This window comes from Enhydra lutris, unplaced genomic scaffold (genome assembly GCF_002288905.1).
Source record: "Enhydra lutris kenyoni isolate GAN:26980312 unplaced genomic scaffold, ASM228890v2 scaffoldscaffold112, whole genome shotgun sequence".
Taxonomy (NCBI): domain Eukaryota; kingdom Metazoa; phylum Chordata; class Mammalia; order Carnivora; family Mustelidae; genus Enhydra; species Enhydra lutris.
In genome coordinates, this window is record NW_019154196.1 from 963842 (window position 1) to 972936 (window position 9095).

The window sequence follows — 9095 nt, forward strand, 5'->3', positions numbered from 1 at the left end:
ACTTGTGATTGGATTCCAGCTGCAAGGCATTTTGGTCTGAAAATATGCAGGGAATAATCTCAATCTGTTGGTATCAGTTGAGACCTGATTTGTGCCCCAGTATGTGATCTATTCTGGAGAACATTCCATGTGAACTCAAGAAGAATGAGTATTCTGTTGTTTTATGGTGGGATGGTCTGTATATATCTGTGAAGTCTATTTGCTTCAACACGTCATTCAGTGTTCTAGTTTCTTTGTTGATCTGCTTAGATAATCTGTCCATTGCTATGAGTGGGGTATTTAAATCTCCTACTATTAATATATTATCATTGATATGCTTCCTTAGTTTGTTTATTAATTGGTTGATATAACTGACTGCTCCCACAGTGGGAACATAGATATTTAAAATAGTAAGAACTTCTTGGTGGGTGCACCCTTTCAGTATGATATATTGTCCCTCTACATCATTTACTAGAGTCATTAGTTAAAACTCTAATTTGTATTATATGAGGATCACTGACCCAGCTTTCTTTTGAGGTACATTAGCATGGTATATTGTTCTCTATCTCCTTACTTTCAATGTAAAGGTGTCTTTAAGTTCAAAATAAGTCTCTTGTAGGGGTGCCAGGGTAGCTCAGTTGTTAAGTGTCTGTCTTTCGCTTAGGTCATGATCACAGGGTCCTGGGATTGAGCCCCACGTTGGACTCCCTGCTTGGGGGGTGGTGCATAAGCAATAAATCTTGGAACACTGAAGAAGTAAAATAAAATAAAATAAATTTAAAAATAAAAAAATAAAAATAACTTTGAATAGAGAAGGGGGAAATGACCAGAATGAAGTATATATCTTTATTTTTTAATGTGTTGTTAATCACCATACAATACATCATTAGATTTGATATAGTGCTCCAAGATTCATTGTCTATATATAACACCCTATGTTCCATGCAATATGTGTCTTCCTTAATACCCACCACCTGTCTCACCCATCCCCCCACCCCCTTTCCTCTAAAATCCTGTTTGTTTCTCAGAATCCAAGTCTCTCATGGTTTATCTAGCCTTCCAAATCCCCCCACTTCAATTTTCCTTTCCTTCTTCTAATGTCCTCCATTTTATTCCATATGTTCCACAAGTAAGTGAAACCATATAGTAAGTGACTTTCTCTGCTTGACTTATTTCACTGAGCATAATCTCCCCAGTCCCACCCATGTTGATGCAGACCTTGGGTATTCACCCTTTCTGATGGCTGAGTAATATTCTGTTGTATATATGGACCACATCTTTATCCATTCATCTGTTGAAGGGCATCATGGCTCTTTCAACAGTTTGGCTATTGTGGCAATTGCTGCTATGAGTATTACGGTACATATGGCCATTCTTTTCACTACCTCTGTATCTTTGTAGTAAATACCCAGTAGTGCAATTGCCAGGTCATAGGGTAGCTCTATTTTTAGTTTTTTGAGGAATCTCCACACTGTTTTCCAAAGTGGCTGCACCAACTTCCATTCCCACCAACAGTATAAGAGGATTCCCTTTTCTGCACATCTTTTCCAACATTTGTTTTTCTTGCCTTGTTAATGTTTGCCATTCTAACTGGTGTAAGGTGGTATTTCTTTTTTTTTTTTAACATCTTAAGTTTTTTCAGTGTTCCAAAATTCATTGTTTATGCACCAGATCTGCTGCTTCATGAAATATGTGCCTTCCTTAATACCCACCACCAGGCTCACCCATCCTCTCACACCTCCCTTCCAAAATCCTCAATTTGTTTCTCAGAGTCCACAGTCTTTCATACTTCATCTCCCTCTCTGATTTACCCCAACTCACTTTTCCTTTCCTTTTTTCTCCTAATATTCTCCATGTTATTCCTTATGCTCCAAAAGTAAGTGAAACCATATGATAATTGACTTTCTCTGCTTGAATTATTTCACTCAGCATAATCTCCTCCAGTCCTGTCCAAGTTGATAAAAAAAGTTGAGTATTCATCCCTTCTGATGGCTATGTAATATTCCATTGTATATATGGACCATATTTTTGTTAACCATTCATCTGTTGAAGGGCATCTTTGCTCTTTCTACAGTTTGGTGTTTGTGGCCATTGCTGCTATGAATATTGGGGTGCATATGGCCCTTCTTTTCACTACATCTGTATGTTTGGGGTAAATACCCAGTAGTGCAATTGCAGGGTCATAGAGTAGCTCTATTTTTAATTTTTTGAGGAATGTCCATACTGTTTGTCCCTGATGAATATGGATGCCAAGATTCTCAACAAGATCCTGGCTAATAGGATCCAACAGTACATTAAAAAAATTATCCACCATGACAAGGTGGGACTTATCAATGGGATGGAAGTGGTTCAACATTTGCAAATCAATCAATGTGATATAACAAATCATTAAGAGAAGAGAGAATAACCACATGGTCCTCTCAATTGATGTAGAAAAAGCATTTGACAAAATACATCCTTTCCTGATTAAAACTCTTCAAAGCATAGGTGTAGAGGGAACACCTTAACTTCGTAAAATCTATCTATGAAAAACCCACAGCAAATATCATTCTCAATGGGCAAAAATTGACAGCCTTCCCACTGAGCTCAGAAACACGACAAGGATGCCCAATTTCACCATTGTTTTTCAGTGTAGTACTAGAAATCCTAGGAAGAGCAATCAGACAACAAAAATAAATAAAAGACATTCAAATTGGCACAGAAGAAATCAAACTCCCTCTTTCCTTGCAGATGACATGATACTTTGTATGGAAAACCCAAAAGACTCCACCCCCAAACTACTAGAACTCATACAGCAATTCAGTAATGTGGCAGGATACAAAATCGATGCACAAAAATCAGTTGCTTTCTTAAACAGTAACAATGAAAATATAGAAAGGGAAATTAGAGAATCGATTCCATTTACTACAGTGCCAAAAACCATAAAATACCTGGTAATAAACCTAACCAAAGAAGTAAAGTGTCTGTACTCAAGGACCTACAGAACACTCATGAAAGAAACTGAAGAAGACACAAAAAGATGGAAAAGCATTCCATGCACATGGATCAGAAGAATAAACATTGTTAAAATGTCTATGCTGCCTAGGGCAATCTATACTTTCAATGCCACCCCAATCAAAAGTCCACTGGCAGTTTTCAAAGTGATGGAACAAACAATCCTAAAATTTATTTGGAACCAGAAAAGACCCTGAATCACCAATGAAATGTTGAAAAAGAAAAACAAAATTGGGGGCATCACATTGCCTGATTTCCAGCTTTATTTCAAAGCTGTGATCACCAAGACAGCTTGGTACTAGCACAAAAACAGACACATAGACCAGTGGAATATAGTACAGAGTACAGAAATGGACCTTCAACTCTATGGTCAAATAATCTTCGACAAAGCAGGAAAAATATCCAGTGGGAAAAAAAAGTCTGTTCAATAAATGGTGCTGGAAAAATTGGACAGCTATGTTTAGAAGAATGAAACTCGACCATTCTCTTACACCATACATAAAAACAAACTCGAAATGGATGAAAGACCTCAATGTGATACAGGAATCATCAGAATGATGGATATCTTTAAAATATAGATGTGAAAAAATACAAGTTAAAAAATATATTTAAAAATGTAAGTTGGTAAAATAAGAATGTTGTTGAATCAGAAAAGTGTAGAGAAAAAAAAAAGAAAAATTTTAGACCAAAGGATAAATGAGTTGTACAGAAACACCTGGATCTCAATATACAATTTTCCTCTGGTGCTGGCATTTTATAGTCTGTGGTGTCCATAAACTTATCATTCACCTCTTCTTCCAGTATGTCTTCTGGGGGAGGGGCCTGATTTATGGTCTCTCATGCATCTTTTCCTGAGCAGAGTTGCCTCATCTCTTGTCAGAGGGATGGGCTTAATGTAAGCTGGTCCTCTGTATTCCCTGTGGCTTTACACAGATTAGAGTTAGAGCTAAAATGTCCATGCCCGATCTCTGTCCCAGAAATGCAAAATCATGATTCCCCCTCTTCAATAACAATCCCTCTTAAACCATCTCCACTTCAGTGTGCTCCATACTCTACAGACTCCCCTGGTTTGTGCCTACTGCAATTCTCCTTGGAGGAGATCACAGGACCAACAAGCATCTCTGCACTTTGTGTCTTTGGGACTGTGAGCATTGTGGACTTGCTTGCACACTGCTCTGCTGCTGCCAAATCATGGATGGTTCCTCCCCAGTGTCTTTTCTGGGGACACTACCACCTTGAGGGTTATTGCCTACTTGTGGCCACAGCTTCTGGATGCACCAAGTCTGTGGACTCCCAGGGGTTGCGTCCACTGCACTTACTCTTGGGAGGGGGTTCCCAGGGACCCATAAGCATCTCTGTACTTTGTGTCTTTACAACTTCAAGTATTTGTGGGCCCTGCATGCACCCTGCTCCCCTGATCCAAGTTCACACCTGGGTGCTACCCTACTGTCCTTTTCAGGGGAAGTGAGTGTCAGCCTGACAGATATTGCCTAGTCATGGGCACAACTGTTTCATCCCTCCCAGGGGAAAGTAACAAGCCCACTCATTCAGGTTATTTTCCGGCTCCTGCTACCTACCAGCTCAGCTCCCAGTTTATGGTAACTGGAGTTGACCTTCCCTCCTGGGCTTGGTGACCATAACCAGTTTTCCCACTCCACTGATTAGTCACTATTGATTCAGGAACCCATTCTTTCTGATATCTATAGTGACCTACCTAGAATTCTGCCTTTTTCACCCCCTGAGCCCCTCTCAGAAAAGAATGACTCTCACTGAAGCAGATTTCTAAGCGTTATGATTTTGCACTCTGGTGTTATATTACTTTCTGGTAATATAACAGAAATTCCTTCCCCTCCATGGTTTATCCTCTGATATATCCTCACAGATTTAATGATTCTGCACCTCCAACCCTGCAAAAAGCTGTTATTTTTCTCCTTGTAGAGTTCCAGATATATTTTCTTACATCTCAGGCTGAATTCATGTGTGTTCAGAATGGTTTGATAGATATCCAGCTAAATTTGAGGGACCAGATGAAATAAGGTCCCCTAATCGTTCACCTTCTTGTCTCCCTCTCCTCAATTTTGTATACTTTTTGAAAAACTGCTTTGTTGTTGAATTTCTAATACATTTTCCAGTCTCTCACTTATTTCTACTCTGATATTTGATATTTCTTCCCTTCTGCTAAATTTTAGCACAACTTGTCTTCCTTTTCCTAGATCCTTGAGATGTAAAGTTAGGTTGGTTATTTGAGATAATTCTGTTTTCATAGAAATTGTACTTATCACTATAAATTCCCTTCTTAAAACTCCTTTGCAGTATATCATATATCTTGGTATGTTGTGTTTCAATTTTCATTTTTGTCAAGATTTTTTTTCTTGCATTTGATTTCTTCTGGATCCATTTTCTGTGTAGAAGTGTTTTGTTTAATGTTTACATATTTGCAAGGTTTCCAGTTTTACTCTTTTTTATCTTGCTTTATACAATTGTGGTTAGAAAAAATATATATAATCAGTTTTCTTAAATTTATTAAGACTTGTTTTCTGTGCTATAATATGGTCTATTCCAATTAATGTTATGTGTACACTTATGAAGAATGTGCATTCTGTTTCTTTTCAATGGAATGTTCTGTAAATATCTGTTAGGTCTATTTGATCTAATGTATGGTTCTCACCCATCATTTCCTTGCTGATTTTTTTTTTCTAGAGGATCTATTCATTTCTTTTTTTTAAAGATTTTATTTATTAATTTGTCAGAGAGAGAGAGAGGGGGCAGAGGCAGGCAGAGTGGCAGGCAGAGGCAGAGGGAGAAGCAGGCTCCCTGCAGAGCAAGGAGCCTGACTTGGGACTCGATCCCAAGACTCTAGGATCATGACCTGAGCCGAAGGCAGCCGCTTAACTACCTGAGCCACCCAGGTGTTTCTAGTATCTATCCATTTCTAACATGGTCTGTTGCTGTTTATTTCTCTCTTCTGAGCTCTTAGTTTTTGCTTAAATTATTTAGATGTTCTATATTTGTTGTGTATATATTTACAATTATATACCTCCTTCATGAATTGACCTTTTTATCATTATATAATGTCTTTCTTCTTTCTCCTGTTATTGTTTTAGCCTTAAAGTCTATTTGTCTCATGTAATTAGAGCTTTCCCTATATTCTTTTAGTTTTGAATTTCATGGAATAATTTTTCCATCCCTTCACATTCAGCTTATGTGTGCCTGTAAAGGTAAAGTGAGTCTTGCAGGCAGCCTATAGCTGTGTCTTTAAAAAAAAAAAAAAAATCTAACCAGGCATTAAGTTCCTATTTGTTGGTGAATTAAATCTGTTTACATTAGCATTGTGTTATGTGAGGAACTACTAATGACATGTTTAAATTGCTATCTGAGGGGGTGACAAGATGGCGGGGAAGTAGGAGGAGGCACCCTTTCAACCTGTACCCAAAAGTGAGCTGATTACCTTCCAAAGAACTCCGATCACCCATGAAATCAGCCTGAGATCAGAATTATATGTGTCTGGATCTCTACTGGAGCAAAAGACGCCAGTGGGCAGGTAAAGCGGAGTGGGAACTTCGTACTGATATCAGAAGATTAACAAAAGGGAGAGGGAGCCACCAGAGGTGACCCATTGGAAAGTAATATCCCAATACAAGAGTGCCCTGCATCTGGGGACCAGCATTAACACGAAGTCTGGTAGAAAGCACTCAAAAAGAGCAAAGGATCGGGGGGGGGGGGATTGTGGGAATCGGGACAGCTAGGGACAGGGGCTTAAGTCCCCAGACCCAGGACAGCCACCCCTGGTGCAGAGCCAGAGAGTGTGGCAGAGAAACCAGGTCTTGGTCCCTGAGCCACCAGCGCGTGGGGTCTGCTCTCCCTGAGAGCACCTGGGGTCCGGCTCCCGTGAAGGGCTGGGAGCCTCGCCAGCCAGCAGAAGCACAGCCTTTTTGCAGTCCCCACACGAGTGCCGTGCCCTGCTATCAGAGTCCGAGTCGCACCCCGCGCCTTCCCCTGAGAGAAGTGTGCACAGGCGCCAGCCCGGTGCTCTGGGACCAGAAAGACCAGGCATTCCCAGTCCGGGTCAGCGGGAAAATCTCAGTGTGCTGTCGCTGCTTGGAACCTCTCTGGCAGTCTGGAGCTGCCCAGACAGCTGCCATTGCCATTGTTTTGGGTACAAGCAGAAGATCCTGCGTCCCCAGTGACCATGACTTGGAACCTGCTCTGCCAGCGGCCAAGGGGGAATTTATTTGGGCTCTTCAGCCAGACTGAAGGTTTCTCTCTGAGACAGAGGTCAGGGTGCAGTTTGCTTTCCTCTAAACCTACAAAAACCATCAAAAGCTGTCAAGGCAAGGAAAAAAAAAAGTGAACAAAAATAAAAACCTCCAAAGAACAAAAGCCTGAAAAAACCGGTTTCCTCAGAGCCCACCCCCTTGTGGGGGGCAGGAGGACTTAACTCAGGGAACATCGTTGACTGAAAACCCAGGTGGCAGGCCCTCCACCAGAAAACCAACCAGGAAAGGGGAAAAAAAAAAAAAAGACAAGAGAACAACCACCACTACTTCATAGAACAACTTTTAACTCGTACCCACAATTCTGGTTCATTTCTTTTTATATACATCTTTAACCTATTTACCATAACAGTGAGATGTCCCGTACATCAAATACCATAATAACCTTCTAACCTGAACTTTTTGATACATACACCTGTGTTTTTCTTTTGCATTTCTATTTTTTAATTTTTTTTTTAAATTTTAGTTTAGTTTAGTTTATTCCTTTTTATTTTTATTTTCTAATATTCATATAGATTTAAACTTCAAGGAAATCCCCTTTCCCCAATCAACGCTAACCCTATTGGTAAACCAATTTTTAATCCCCCTTTATCGTAGGAAAGTTGAGTCCTTTAACAGATATCAAGATACATCCAGGAAGAATCAAAACAAACTTCCTCACCCACACTGAGAATTTATTATCACTCTACCATCTTTTTCTTCTGTCAGTGTTTCTGTGTTTTTGTGTTTCTCCTGATATTATATAAATCTTATACTTGGGGTTCTTTTGACGAGGTTCGTCCTTTATTTGCCGATATATATATATTTTTTTCTCTTGTCATATACTTTTATCAGTCTTTTTGTTCATCTATTTTTGTTTGTAGACTTCATTAATCTTACCTTGGGGCCCATTTGGGCTGAACCTTCTCTTTTATCTTCCCTTTTTTTCCTGTCTTTCTCTCTCTCTCTCTCTCTCTTTTTTCTTTTTCTTTTCTTTTTTCTCTCCTTTGGGTGGGGGATCCTGATTGCTCAGGAGCGTTCCAGGGTGCACCTTGACTGCACCACGGCCGATACATCCAGTTACATCCGTTCAGTCAACTCTCACCAAAATGACTAGGAGGAGGAATGCCCAACAGAAGAAAAATACAGAGGACGGACCTTCTGCAACAGAGCTAACAGCTATCAACATAGACAATATGTCGGAAAGAGAATTCAGGCTAACAATTATCCAGGCAATAGCTAGGTTGGAGAAAGGCATGGATGACCAAATGGAATTGATTAGGGCTGAACTGAAAGCGACCAGGGGTGATGTATACAATGTGAGGGCTGAGCTGAAAGCTACCAGGGGAGAGGTTCACTAAGCTCTCAATGAGTTCCAATCTAATCTAAATTCTCTCAAAGCTAGGGTAACTGAGACAGAAGATAGAATTAGTGATCTGGAGGACAAACAGATAGAGAGAAAGGATCAGGAGGAAGCCTGGAACAAACAGCTTAGAAGCCACGAAACAGAATCAGGGAAATAAATGATGCCATGAAACATTCCAACGTTAGAATTATTGGAATACCTGAAGGAGAGGATAAAGAAAGCAGTCTAGAAGACAGAGTGGAACATGTTCTTCATAAAAATTTTCCCAATCTCGCGAATGGAACCAGCGTTTATGTACTAGAGACCGAACAGTCTCCACACAAGATGATAGATTCCAGAAAAACATCAAGGCACCTAATAGTCAAATTGAGGAATCATAATTGTAGATATAATCTCTTGAAAGCCGCTAGGACAAAGAGGTTCCTTACTTACAGAGGAAAGCCCATCAGAATAACGTCAGACCTGTCCACAGAGACCTGGCAAGCCCTTTCTGGCTTGCCAGG